Raw genomic sequence first — 15,634 nt, 5'->3', positions numbered from 1 at the left:
GAGGGGAGGGGAGGGGGGATAGTAGAGGATAGGAAAGGCAGCAGAATACAACAGACACTAGTATGGCAATATGTAAATCAATGGATGTGTAACTGATGTGATTCTGCAATCTGTATACGGGGTAAAAATGGGAGTTCATAACCCACTTGAATCAAAGTGTGAAATATGATATATCAAGAACTATGTAATGTTTTGAACAACCAACAATAAAAATTTTTTAAAAAAGTTGGCAAGAAATTTGTGATTATTTTTCCTGTTAAGCCTATTAAAATGTTGGATAATATTAAAGGTTTTTTGTTTGTTAAGTCATGGGTGGGATACCAATGAGCTAATCATGTCTTCTTCTTTATTTTTAATTTAAAAGTAGGTTCTCACTGAATTGCTGAAGCTGGCCTGGAATTTGTGTTCCTTCTACCCTGGCCTCCCAAGTCCCCGGATTCCAGTCCTGACTGCTATGCTCAGGAAGAGTAAGTTGATGCCTATCCAGGCTTGAACCTCTGGAATAAGTTTCAGCTGATTATTGCATTTCATTAACGCTGCTAAATTTTATTTGCTAATATTTTGTTAAGAATTTTTGTGTTTATATCTATACATTTTTTGTTGTTATTGTTCTATCTTTATATGGTTTTGATATCAGAGTCATTAATACTGGATCCAAAGAAATGGAAATATTTGTTATTCCTCTGTATTTTCATTTGGAAAAAATTGAATAGAATTTATTTACACACACACACACACACTTTTTTTTTTTCTGTAAATATTTACTGAATTTCACCAGTAAATTATCTGGGTCTGAAGATTTTGTTTTGGGAAGGTTTTAAAGTGAGAAATTAAATTTATTTGATAGTGACAAATCTATTCAAATTTTCTACTTCATATTAGATGAATTATCTTAGTTGGTATATATCATGGAATTGCTAAGTTTCATTTTAGTTGTCAAAGTTTCTTGTGAAGAATTCCTTGTAGTATAACCAAACATTTTTCTTACCTGTGGGACTTAATCTTTTTTTTTTTAATTTATTTATTTATTTTTTAGTTTTCGGCGGACACAACATCTTTGTTTGTATGTGGTACTGAGGATCAAACCCGAGCCGCACGCATGCCAAACAATCGTGCTACCACTTGAGCCACATCCCCAGCCCCGGGACTTAATCTTTTAAATTTCTGATATTGGCAATTTTTAGTTTTCTCTTTTTTCATCATCAATCTTGATTGAGTTTTGCTCTTTTCAAAGAGGAAGATTTTTTTCATGGAGTTTTTTTCTCTATTGTTTTTTTTTTTTTTTTTGCATTATTTCCATTGCTTTATAAAATTTTATTTAGTATTTCTTTTCTTTTGCTTACTAGATACATTTTTTTTCTTTCTTTTTGTGTTGCTTTTCTCTTTTTCAATATGTCCTGTATTTACAGTTTTACATTTCCCTTTTAGGATTGTGATAGTTGCATCCTACATATTTTGGCATTTTTTGTTTGTTTGTATTCAGTTTCAGAATGTTTTCTTGGTTTCCCTTCTGACTTCTTTGATCATAAGTTATTTTAAAGGGTCTTGGGTAGTTTTCAAGTGCAGATTGCTTTCTCATTATCTCTCTGTCAGTAGTTTTTAGTTCGATTCATTGTGGTCAGAGAATATATTCAATGTGATTAAAAATCACTTAACATTTATTGATGCTTGCTTTATGTCCCAGATAGTTTATGGTCAATCCTTTTAGTTGTTCAATAAGCTATTGAAAAGAATGAGCATTTTGCCATTATTAAAAGGAATGTTCTATTAAACGTTGAGCAAATACTATTGGATAATGGTGTTCTGAGTTCTTATATATTCTAACTGATTTGAAGTTTAGTTGTTCTTTTAATGGTAAAAGCAAGAATGTTGAAGACTATCTGTAACTACAAATATATTTTTTCAATTCGATTAGTTTTTAGTCTGTATACATTATAGCTATTTTGTTTAGTTCCTACAAGTATTTAGGATTGATATTTCTCCCTGATAGATTGAGCCTTTATCAGAATATAGTATCCCTCTTTATCCCTGGAAATTTTATTTACTTTTAAGTGTTCATTATCTAATATTAACATAGCCATCCCTAAAACCTTTTGGCTTATGTTTGCATGCTATAAATTTTTGCATCCAGTTGCTTTAAACCTACTAATGTGATTACATTTGAAGTTGGTTTCTTACAGCCGGTTTGTTTGTATAGTGAGCTTATGTTTTTATGTGCATTAATGTAATCTCTCTTATAATTGTTCTTTGTAGACCTAATCTATTTAGACATTAAATGTAGTTTATAGTTAATTATACAAAGGCTTTATTCTCCAGTTTTTTTCCTTTTTGTTTTCTCTTTCATTTCCATGTTTTGTCTACCTTCCCAAGTTACTTGAACATTTGGATAATTCTATCTTAATTTATGTATAATGTTTTTGAAGGTCATTTCACACAGTTTTTTTTTAATCATTTACTTTCACTATTATATAAAATATATAATTATATATAGTGCCACTGTCTACTGGCATGAAAGACTCTATTGATGTTGCTTGGGATGGCTTCTTTGACATTGAGCCATGACAAAAATGCCTTTTCCACAAAGGCCTTATGTGATAACACCCCAGAGAGGAGGTGGTAGGTGCCCCATTATTGCCCAGTGTGTTGAAATCTGTTCTTACCATGTTGTCACCACTGACATGAGGTGGGAGAGCTCTTAGTGCTTTATGGTGATAAAGTCCCGACTCCCCATGACATCACACCAGTTAAGGGCTGAAGGGCTTGTTACTGCTTGCAGTGGGTGCAGCACAACTTCTCCATTTGATGTGAATTAACTGAGTTGGGTTGGGGCTGGGGTCTTTGCTGTTGTGTTTGCCTGTAGTAAAGAAGTTATTTTAACGTCTTCAGTCTCTCTAGGTCTTCTCTTTTCGGCATTTTTTTTCTTATCTGTACTCTTTGGCATTTCCAGGTGGTTGGCTATTTTAGCATCCAGTCCAACAGATAAGAAGCAAAAAACAAAGCAAAACAAAAAGCAAAAAACAAAACAAACAAACAAACAAAACAACAACAACAACAAAAACCCTTTGATTGCTACACACACCATTCTGTGAATGAGTTCCAACATCTCTATTCTGTTTCTTTCTCTCCTCTTTTCGGTGTTTCCTTATATTTGATTTATTAATCTTCTCTAGCTAGAGAGTAGTGACTTGATAGAATAGTGAGTTCAAAGATGGATATTTATAGGGATTAATATCTGGGATCAAGAAAGGTTAACATGGATCTTTTAAGATAGGGAATGACTGCATTTAGAGAAAGTTCATAATATAATTTATCAAACTGGTGAGGAAGTCTTGGATATGGTTCTGTTATGTGTGGCAAGAACTCTTTCCAGGTAATTACTCTGTTGCATTGACAGAACAACCAACAGCATACAGGAGGAAAGAGTTTACCCAGAAAATTTCCTAAAACAAATGGTTAAATTATTTGCTGGTTTGCAGCCTTTCATTCTTGGAGAGGAATTTCATGGAAGAAATATTGTCATGTTGACAAAAGTACTCTCTTTCATGATAACTAAGCCATATGGGTGTAAATGAACTCAGGGTCAAAGTGGTTGAAAATATGAAGCAATACTAGAGGTAGAAAAGAAAAACTACAAGAAAATTTTAAGAAATCTACCTACCTAGTTAAAATAGCATTTTTTTTCATGTACAATCAGATCGTATCACAAATGTTTCCCCTCAACTTCCCAGATCCTCTACATGAAAATAGAGTTTTCCATTACTTAGAGTCTCAATAACCTTTACATTTCACATATGGTAAAATATACATTTTAAAGGTAAATATATACTTAAATATACATTTTAAATATATATTTTAAACATTTAAGAAGGTTTTATATCTTGTATTTTTTCAAAGAAAGGTATATTTAAATTTAAGTCATCACCAACTGAGATAACTTTTTAAATAAAATCCCAGTTTCATATCAGATTATATTTAAAGAACACTTTAAAATTAAGCACACATATTTCTAGCTTTATTTTTGATCCATTAATCCTTGTTTATAATACTGAAATTATAAATGATAATTTCTATGATAATGAAAGTATTGTTCTCAGAGCCTAGCACAGAACCCACAATGAAGGAATAAATGTAAATATTAACGTCGTATTTGTTTGTTTTAGTTAATGAAGTTCTCAGTAACATTTGGCATTTTCAGGGCAAAGATTGTATTCAAACAATTGCATATATTGACTTCTTTCCTTTAGTATGAACCTCCAAGGGGTAAATATACCTTTCTATCTAACTGTGCTGCCATTCCTTGTAGCAGTTACTATAACTCTTCTTCCTTCCCAGGCCTTAATATGGAAAATACACAATTTTTAAAAAACATGTATTTTTTTATTTTAGTTGTAGATAGACACAATATATTTATTTATTTATAATGTGGTACTGGGGATGGAACCCAGTGCCTCATGCATGCTACGCAAGTAAGTGCTCTACCACTGAGTCACATTGCTGGCCTGGAAAATATACAATTTTGAAGGAATATAAAAGAGGAAAAATATTGATGTTTAAGATCTTTTTAACATTTATATTTTCTATGGTTTATTATGAGCTTAGGAAAAAAGAGGCATTTTATAGATTTTATTTTACTCATTTATTGTTCTAGGGCTTTTATCCTATAATGAAATACAAAGACTATTTTTAGTTTATTTCAAGGTGATTTTCTTTTAGATATTGTGTATTGAAATATGGTTTCTATAGAAACTGTGTAAGTGTAGTGACCCTTAAAATGCACTTGAACACATTTACTGTCTTGTAAAAAATTTCACTGTCTTTCCTCAATGTGCCATGTCCATGGATTTTAGTATCCTAAATTAAATCTAATATAATTCTAACACCATAATGTGGATATTTAAGGACAAATATTCTCATTTTCCCAAAGAATAAGGCTTACCTTGTACTATAGAGGTAAGATATGCTAGGATATCTTTGGATTAGTTTGCAATTGTACTTGATATTTTCATTTTAGACTCAAAATTTGAGGTCAGTATTAATGCTAATATTAGAACTCTGGTCTTCATGATATTATCCTGAGAATATTTAAAGATTATGGTTAGTGAATTAAATATAAGAAATGGCTTCTTCATTTATGAATCTCATGTCATATCTAAGCCTGTTACACATTCTACATTTGTTTTATTCTTTATTGGTCTGAATGTAATGTTAACTGTTCATGGGAAGTAAGTTTGGAAAAAAGTCAGTGTACATAAAAATCAGGAACTTATATTACAAAATATTTTTTTCTTATTTATGGTAAGTAAATGTGAGAATTTCCCACTGAATGTTAAAATCTCACATTATATGACTAATTTAAAGAAAAGGCCATTATGTCTTGTAACTCCTTTCACAAGAGATGGAAACTATTTTTTCCATCGTTTGTGTGTGCATTTGGCCATATGACTTGGTTTAACAAATGTAGCACTAGTGTCTGTGAATTCAGAGAAAATCATAGACTCTAAAGAGAATGGCATTTATCAAAGTGATGTCAATTTTACTAAAAGTGACAGTTAGTTCAAATTGAAAAGTGTTTTGGGACCCTAACTTAATAAAAAAGAAAATGGGCTAAGCAGATATATATGTTCTTTTCTAAAAGGAAGAATGACTCAGGGCAGAGTTAAGAATCATGGAGAAAAATAGACTTAGGAATGTCTAGTAGGGAACGAAACCCATCTCCAATGAAGAAAATGTTGTGTTTACAGAGCAACATGAATTGATATTATGTGCCTGAATAAATTTCAGAATTGCTATGAACCAGTGCCTTCTATACTTTGTCTTGGAATGGGAGAATCTAATTTTCTATCCACACAATTTAGGGTAATTTATCTTTTTAGTTCACATATCACTGAATCAATAGGAAATGAGTCATAAGAGATATTTTTATCTTAGACCAGATAAAGATCATAAGATGTTAAATTTTGGATCCAATGTTAAAATTTGTTGAGATTTTATTGGACTTATTGGGGAGATGCATTATTTTTCAGGTAGGAGGAGTGAAACTAATTGTGGCCATAAGTTGGACAATGATAAATTGAAAAAATGAAAAGGCCTTACTATATTCCAGCTCCTCTTATAATGACATTAGAATCTATTTCTCCACTCCTTGTGACTTATATTCATTAATGGGACATTAGCAAATACTATATAAGAAGAGGCTCCCAAATGCTCCGCACTGGGGCTTCTGTTATCTTGAAGTTTTCACACAAGAGAAAGTCGGTGATAAATCAGCAGACTTATGGCAGATATACAGTCCAGTGATCCCTCTTTTTTCTGACAACTTCCAAATGTGTGATTAAGGTTTCCTGGGATAAGTCAGAAATATTTCATATCTGTTGAAACTTGACATTTGAAAACTGACTACAAATGCACGAATGAGCCCAATTGACCATAGAGATGAGACATTCCTCCTGAGGCCTGCCCAAATTGCTAACCCATAGAAACATGAAAACATTTATAGATATTGTTTTGAAGTAGAATATTTGAGGAAATTTTTAAAATATGGAAATATACATCTGATAAACTTTCTACTATAAATCCACTTATGTACTCAAGAAATGTTTATTATGTACTTACTTATGTCTATTTTCTGCCTTTGATATAAAATAGTTTTTATCAAATAAGTTTTCCAAATTTGATGCTAAAAATAAAATATAGCATTAAATCTACAAGATATAACTTATAGGTGAATGGTTTATATTTCTAAGTATATTAAGTATTTTAAGATTAACTTAAAAAATAGTTGCATGCTTCATATATGTACCTTCTTTTTCTAATAAGAACCTAGTTATTTTCACTGGGAAAAATATCAATTGCCCAATACCATTCCATACATTTTTTTAGAGTTGATTTCACTTTCCTCTTCAAAGTACAAGTATCATCAAATCAAAGTATTAAATATCCTGCCTGGGATGTGATGGAGGGATGAGTATGTGAACTATTTCAATCAATTCTTGTGAGTCTCAGGAGCTGTTATTGAATTTATATTGGAAAAAAAAAGATGTTTTCCCCTTTTGAACAGCTAAGAGGATGATATTGCTCCCTGCTACCTTGTTACCAATGGGAGATAGTAACTTATTATGGACTCAGAAGAGAATAAAAAAATTAAAGTGGAAACAGTAAAGCTGGGTCCTAATGGCAATATTTGACATCCTGAACCCAGCTTTGCTTGAAAACTAATCTGTTCCCCCCACACACAGATTTTTAGTTTTTCGAACCAGCAAATTCCTTGAAGTCAGTTTATATATTGGCTTTAAAATATGCAACCAAAATATTTTTTTGGTTAATAAAACATCCTGGCATGATCATATTTATCATATTTTATGACTGACAGAATTCCATTTGCAAATAATAGTAGCAGTAATAGTAGTAAAATAAAGAAAAGAAAAAAAAAAGCTCTCTTCCCTACTCTAACTTTATCCCTATGATTTAGTTTAATATATTAACAGAACATTGAAAACCCTTTCCAGATCCACAGGGGTCAACCCTCCTGTGCAATACTCCTGTGGGCAGCTTCCAACTACTCCTCTCCTGAACTTGTTAACACAAACTCTTCAGTAAGAGACACCATCTTCCTGAGGCCTGAGGTTTGAAAGTAATTAACATAATAAAATAATCTATACCCAATTACAAGTCAAATGCTCATTTTAAGCAATATATGTCTAGAATAATTAAAAGGTGCATGTATGTCTAGACTTATTAAAAGGAGAAATAAATTTATTTAGATAACTATATTTTAGCTTCTCTTTCATATAGCAACTTAGTTTGTACAATAATTAATCCTGAATTTTAAAAATCTAACAATTCATTAAAAACAACTCTCTATTCTTTCATTCAGGCTTAATGTAGGAAAAGTAAGCCTCAAGAGGTATGTCATGCAGAAAGGAATTAGCTACTTAGAAAACTATGAAGAGGCTAGAAGAATAGATACTAGAGAGCTGCAGTGGACTTCTGGTTTCAAGGTCATTGCACTGTGTGAAAGAGGGAACAGGAAAACATTCATGGCAGCTGCTCAAATTACTGCTGCCATTACAACTGCTTCAGTTATTAGACACAGAAATGTACATTTTAGCAATTAATGAAATTCTGTATTTGAGACCATATTTGAAGAAAGAATTTCCTTTACTTCTATTTTCTTCCAATCTTATCTGTATAATCTCAAATGCATTTAAAATCTTAACTATAATTCATTCTGGAAAATCCCCTCTTGTCAGTGAGGGAAATTTGCTTGTTCAAAGTTCAGTGATTTAATTGCTGACTTCATCCCAAGACACCCTCCAAGATGGCCAACTGAAATGTGGCTAGTCTGAATTATGATATGATTTCTAAGACATGTACTATATATATATATATATATATATATATATATNATATATATATATATATATATATATATATATATATATATATATATATATTATACATATATATAATATACCATTAATTTTTATATTTATTGTATTTGGATATGTTGAGTTGGACAAAATATATTGGTAAAACTAATCTCACCTGATTCTCATATTTTTAAAATTAGGATACTGTTATAGTTTGGATATAAAATATCCCCCAAAGGCTCATTGTTGAGAGTTGGGACACTATTTGAAGATAGTGAAAACTGTAGGAGGTAGGGCTTAGTTGAAGGTAGAGGTTTACTAGGGACATGCCTTGGAAGATGATAATTTATCTCCAGCCTCTTCCTTTCTCTTTTCTCTTCCCCCAACCCTGTCTCTCCTGTTTGTTCCACCAAACCCTCCCCATCATGATGCTCTGCCTTACCATAGAACCAAAAATAATGGAGAGAAGTCACAATGGACTGGAACCTCTGAAATTGTCAGTCAAAATAAATCTTTCCTTTTTTAACTTGATTATCTCTGACATTTGTCACAGTATTGGAAAGTTGACTAAGCCAGCTACTAATGGGTCTCATCCTTATATTTCTATAGGGCAATGCTGGGTAGCCCCAGGATGACATAATAAAAAATATGTAAAAAGGAAATAACAGTAACACGAGACACTGAAGTTCTGTGGCTTCATGCAATGGCAGTTTACTTTAAGCTTAGGTGAAATGTATGGTGGTCCCCAATAATTTTAACCCGACTTTCTGCAGCAACCGTCTTCCATGTGGTGACTGCTTTGATGCTAAAGTTCCACCAAGTCAAAATGGGGCCTTCTTAATCTCTAAGAAAAGAACACTGTGTCATCTTGTTCTAGTAATCTGCTGCTTGGTCCTAAAAACGTATTTCTTCTGTGAGTCAAACAAGTCACATGTTCTTTCCTAATTGTGATGAATCTGGAAAATGTGTGGAAATTCAGAAGATATTTGGTAAGCATTACTGTTTCTGACACAGTCTTCTGATCTGCATACACAATATTTCGTTGCTCCCTTCTCCTACATAGAACACACAACCAATCTGTCCTCTAAGAAAGAATACTGGAATGTGCTTTGCATTTACCACATCTAACTCAACTCCAAGATCTCTCAGTGGTGTCAACAGTCTCTACATCAGACTTGATTGTAGCTCTTGTTAGACCAGTAGTCTATAAATAATGAAGCCTATTATCTCTTTCTCCATTTAGCCAACACACATTAGTAGGGTAAGAACAGGATACCAGCAATAAGTATATTCAGAAAGGGGAAGAATGAAAGACATACAACAGTCACTAATCTCTAGCAATTCTACCTTTTAGGAAGATACTGGTGGAGAATGTTCTTTGACTAGTTCCTGATTCTGATATTTGGAAGAATGTCCCAACCCACTGTTCATTGTGACCTCTGGTTCTGCCTTCCGACCAGTATTCTTTTCCACTTATCCTCTTGGGTCCTCAAAAGCGGATTCTGGGAAAACCATCTCTTGAAGGGATGCACATCTCTCTTTGTGCTAATAAAAGTTTGTTTGCCAAAGACTTAGTAAGTGTGGACTATTTCCATCTGTGCTTATTGTTTGATTGACAGTACAATTTTCTAAAAGTCTTACTTCTTGTCTGTTGGATTCAAGTCTGTACAATGGGGCAAGAACAAGGACTACAGGCGGTTTTTAAACAAAATTTCCATATCAGCGATATTTCTTGATGTTTTTCCATTGTAGACTTTTCTCTCTAGATTAACGATGGGCTATTTGGGAATTGTAGAGCTTTTGTCTCCAGGTTTCACCCTGAATTCAATCTTCTCATTAGGTTGATTTATGTCAATGAAAGACCCCACAATCTTAGTCTAAACTTTGCCCTGAGAGCTTCCAATCATTTGAAAGTTTTAATGAATATACTTTTTTTTCCCTGATCTTCACACTTTTACTGTTTGGAGATAATATACAGGTACTTTTCCAACCCTGCAAAGTTCTAAATTAATGAACTTTTTTTTCCCCAGTTCAATTCTGCTTCCCACCCCACACACACCGCCCTGAACTCATTGGATAAAAATCATACCATGGTCTGAATAGTCACACATCAAGTTTACATGTTGAATTCTTCACATTCTTCTCAAGAGCCAGTAGAGCCATGTTATCAGGGCCACAACAGGGTCTTCATGAAGGCAAAGTCTGAAGAGGCCGTGAGAACTGGCCTGCCCCTGAGATCAAATAACTCTAGAGCCTCCCGCACAGCTTGTGAGACCTGTAGACTCCAGACTCCAAACCCTGAGAGCCACTGTGTGGGGCACCCAGCAAGATCACGAGGTCTCAGCTTCTTTCCCAGTATGTCCAGGGCACTGGGTGCTTGACTCCTATTGCAATATGTCCAGAAGATGGATCATGGAGCAAAAAGCTATTTTTAGAGAATTTTAATTATACAGAATGCTGGATTTCATTGTGTCATATTCCTTTAAGCATATACCATCAATTCCCCCACCCTCTCTCACCCTTGCCTTATCTTTCTCCCTGATCCCCTTCTTCCTTCTTAATAGTCTCCATCCTATGTTCATGTCATTTTTTTCTTTCATTTTCATTATTCTTCCACGTTTAAAGGAAAACATGTATGGGATACTTGTCTTTCTGAGTCTGGCTTATTTCATTCAATAATATGATCTCCACTTTGCAGTAAATGACCTGATTTCATTCTTTCTATGGCTGAATATGTTTCACTGTGTAAGTGTACCATATTTTTCTTTTCTATCCATTTGTTGATTCCCAGTAGAGTCATGGAGAAAGGACCACCTCAGAAAGTCTACAATAAGGGCTTGTGGACCCTGAGGCTGAGTCTATAACATGGCTGTTATAAATTGTGCTATGATAAATGTGGTATCTAGATATCTCTATGAGGTGCTGGCTTTAACTTCTCAAAGAAGATTATTTACAAGATTTAAGGTTGTTGTTGTTGTTGTTGTTGGGTTTAGATTGACTTTGGTCCCATAACACATTTCATTTTTCCTGTTACTCCCTTCTGGCATAAAAATGCCTGCTAGCCATTGTATTTTGAAAGTGAACAACTTGTTTGTTTTCACAGATTCACTTACACATGAAGAACAATGCTACCTTGAGTCTTATCCATGTTTGATTAAGAGGAGACTACAAATTTTAGACTAAGCTGGAACTAGTTAATAATTTGGGGGGCATTGGGATGAAATAAATATATTTTGCACGTGAGAAAGCTGATCATTTGGGGTCCAGGGGTAGAATGCTATGGTTTTTATCTGTCTCTCAAATTCATATGTTTAAACTTACTCTCAAAATACAGAAATTATAATCTTCCTTCCTCACATCTCAGGCATTTACTTACACCTAAAAGCATAAAAGAAAAAATAATGATCTTTATTTTAGTGATAAATAACAAATCTATTGTTGGCATAGAGGATGTTTCCATTTTTATTAAAAATAAAGAATAAAAGAAGAGCAAAGAGAACTCTGAAAGTAACCATAAGTAGATTTGTAAAATTAGTTTAAATAACTCCGGAACTTCTGTAACTAACATTTTCCTGTATTCTAATGATCTATGTACTATTCCCCTAAGTGCATATGGTCAGTTTTTCTTTTGTACTTCATTATCATTGATATCTTTATTTCTATTCTTAGTTGATACCAGAGTTAGACAGGATAATAATTAATTAATTTATTTATATATATATATATATATATATATATATATTATGAAACATTGGTATTGAAGAAAATACAAGTTTAATTATGGCTATCAGAATTACTTTTAATCAATGTGGAGACAGAAACCTTTAAAAGTATTTTAACATTAGCTGATTTGACAAAAAGTTATAACTTTTACACAAACACATTGTATTATGTATCACCTGGGTACTGTGCATATATGTGGATCTTTTAAAAGTATCTAGAAACCCTTATACTTAGGGGTTTGGCATTGAAGGAATATTTTGGTTGGGATATTTGTTTCTTTTAGAAAAATAAAATTATTAAATAAAGCAGATTTGAAGATCTCATTGAATTGAAAGGAAATGCAGAGGAAACATAAACTACAGGTGTGTGAGCTATGTTAGCATTGTTTCACTGTGACAAAATACCTAAGAAAATCAACTTAAAGGAAAAAAAAAGGTTTATTTTGACTCACTGTTTCAGAGGTTTCAGTGCTTGATCACTTAGCTCCACTACTTTGGGCCTATGGCAAGGTCAAACATCATAGCAGTGGGGTGTTGGGGAACAAAGGCTCACTTTATTGAAGAAAGGAAGCACAGAGAGATAAAGAAAGATGCCAGAGTCCCAGTACAACCTTCTATGGCATGCTCCAAGTGACTTACTATAACTACTTTCTCCATGTTCTGCACAGTAAAGTGCTTTCCACCTCAATATAATCCATTAAGCTATAAATCCATAAGCAGGTTAATCCATCAAGAAGGTCAGAACCCTCACTATCCAATGAACTCCCAAATGCTTTACCTGTAAACACTGCTGCCCTGGATACCAACACTTAAAAGATGAATTTGGGTGGAGGGGAACATTTCAAATCCAAACCATTACAACTGGATAAGTTTGGTTCAGTGACTAAATGAAGTTACAAAGACCTGCTTTCTTCTTTTTTTCTGCTTTCAGACATCAAAGTCATTGTCAGGTAGGTTCCCCCTTGTGATTACTAAAAGAATAGGACCTCCTCATGCTACTCCTTTTTCATGTTCTCTGGAGAAGAGAAATAGGTCATTTCTAAGACCCTTATAAAAGGTCTTTTATAAATGGAGGAATCGTCTTCCCCATAAGCCTTCACCAAATGTCTTTCCTCATATGTTGCCCTTAATTAGGTCATTTGCATGGTCCTGAATAAATCCTTATGCTGATTGGCCCACCACCATGGTAAGAAGGATAGAATTACTCTGAAGGGCTTAGATTCTGACTTCGGTACTGACATAAGTGCTCCAAGCTTTAGTGCAGTTGAGGGAGTGGAATATCTGTAATGGAGTCAATCACAATGCTAGCTAGAAACTGGCTTGAGTGTTGACCCTATGCCAGAAAGTTGTCAAGGACTCACAATTCTTTAATATCTGAAGTCAGTATAAAACTGGATGTCTGTCAAAATGCTATGCTTTGTTTTCCTAAAGGTAGTTACATGAATTTAAAGAACATGCTTGCTGAACATGGAAGCTTACATTATTCTGGCTTTCCCAGAAAACTAGAATCTATTTCAGAGAGAGGAATTCCACAGTGCTCTGACTTAGCTCCATAATTATACCCTAATATGATAATGATAGACACAGGGAAGTATTTCCAGAGTTTTGAGTGTGCTTCAGGGGTCTCAGTTAGAAATGAAATCATGGATGTAGTAAGAGTTTTGGTGCTCCAAGAAACATAAGGAATCCCAAAACAGGGGTTGATGGGATAAAGAAAGAAACAGATGGAGGATACCAAAACATAATTTGGCAACTTTATATTTCCCTCTACTGTTGTCCTAGGTTCATGTTTATGGACAGTGAATGGTAATTAATGATAACAAGGGTTCCCTCTTATGAAATGGTCTCTGGTACGATTAAGTCTCTTAAGTAGTTAATCAATTATGTAATGGTCAAAATCATATTAATAAAAGCTTTTTCAAGAAAAATTTGACTCCTTTACAGCTTCCAAATGATAAAGATAGTGAAGGTAGGGGTGGAGGAAACACAGAAATGATTCCTAAAGTACCCTTTTGGAAAAGATGCAAACTACGTGGCAATCATATGCTTCTTAAATGGTGAGAATTTTTAAGTCAGAGTAAACAAAAGCCTGAAAAATTAGGTATGACAGCTCTTGAGTCTTTTCCTCCCATGTCTTAGGTGAGGGCATTTGGATTATGAATATATTCTGTAATATTTCTGGCTGTTGTGCCTTTTGAAGCACCCTTGAGACAACCATGAGACAGTGGGATTGAGGAAGGTTTCCTTGGAGATGCTAACCCACCAAAGTAACGGCACCAAGACAGTGGCAAGACACTTAATGAAGCCTCAAGGAATTTTCAATTAAGACAAAACAAAGGAGTTTTCCTTCTATGCACAAAAAATGAAAATGTCGGCAGCATCACAGAAATTCCCACCATTTAGAGAAGTACTGCTCTGTGGATCTGTGTGTTCAGTGAATATTTACAATCACGGAAATCATTGCAGGAGGCCTCTAAGCAATAGGTTGAGTGTTTTTGTTCAGAATGCAGTCCGGAACACTTACAATTCCTGGAATTCTTACTGAAAAACAACTTATAATTCTCTGAAAAAGAATAACAATATAGAATATAATAATCACTTCAGTGTCTCAGCATAGACAAAAACTGGAAAATTAATGGAAAAACCTCAGATTGGGTATATGTCAGGATAGGTTAATTTTTTCTGCAGTAACAATAAACTGCCTAATCTCAAGGCTTCAACACAACTCAGATTTGATTTTCACCCATTCTCATACCAGTTCCGACCACATCACCTGCACTCAGGAGTTGAGCCCTCTTCACTTTGCAATTACCAATGCAGACAAAAGTAAACATGACGATCTGTATAATGACTCTAAAAAAATTTTTGCTTTGATTGCCACCTCTCATTTCTACTGACATTCTGTTGCCAAAACAAGTCACGTGGCTGTCTCTGTCATTGTCAAGGAGGCAGAAAAATTATCCCTCCATTTCCTTAAGTGTAACAGGACACTTGTCAGAAAGAGCATTAGTGGCCACTCTGCTAGCAGATCAGATCCCCCTTAGTACCTAATATATACATCTTAATAAACATCTTAGCTAGCAGTTTAGTTACTTGACTTTCTCTTTCATAATACATTAGGAAATATTTTAAGAGTCAGAACTGTTTTAGGGTATGTTAATTTGTTAGGGCTGCTGTAAAAAGTATTATAGACTGGGCAGTTTTAATAACATGAAGTCACAGTTCGGTTCTAGGATCACAGTATTGGTGGAATCATTTCTTGAGGCCTCTCGCGGTGACTTGTCCATGCCCATCTTCTGCCTGTCTTTTCATAATCTTCCTTCTGTGTGGGTTTGAGTCCTTTACAGAGGTATCAGTCCTAATGGATCAGTGACCATGCTAACAACCTCATTCTAACTTAATTACTTTTTTAAAAGACCCTATACCCAAATTCAGGCACATTCTGTGGCACTGTGGTGAGGATTTCAACCCTCATTCAATGAATTTTGAGGGGGCACAATTTAGCCCATGACACAGTATAAGAGAAATAAAATAAAATGTAAG

Source organism: Marmota marmota, unplaced genomic scaffold (genome assembly GCF_001458135.2).
Source record: "Marmota marmota marmota unplaced genomic scaffold, marMar, whole genome shotgun sequence".
NCBI classification, from domain to species: domain Eukaryota; kingdom Metazoa; phylum Chordata; class Mammalia; order Rodentia; family Sciuridae; genus Marmota; species Marmota marmota.
Note: the sequence above shows the minus strand (reverse complement) of the source record.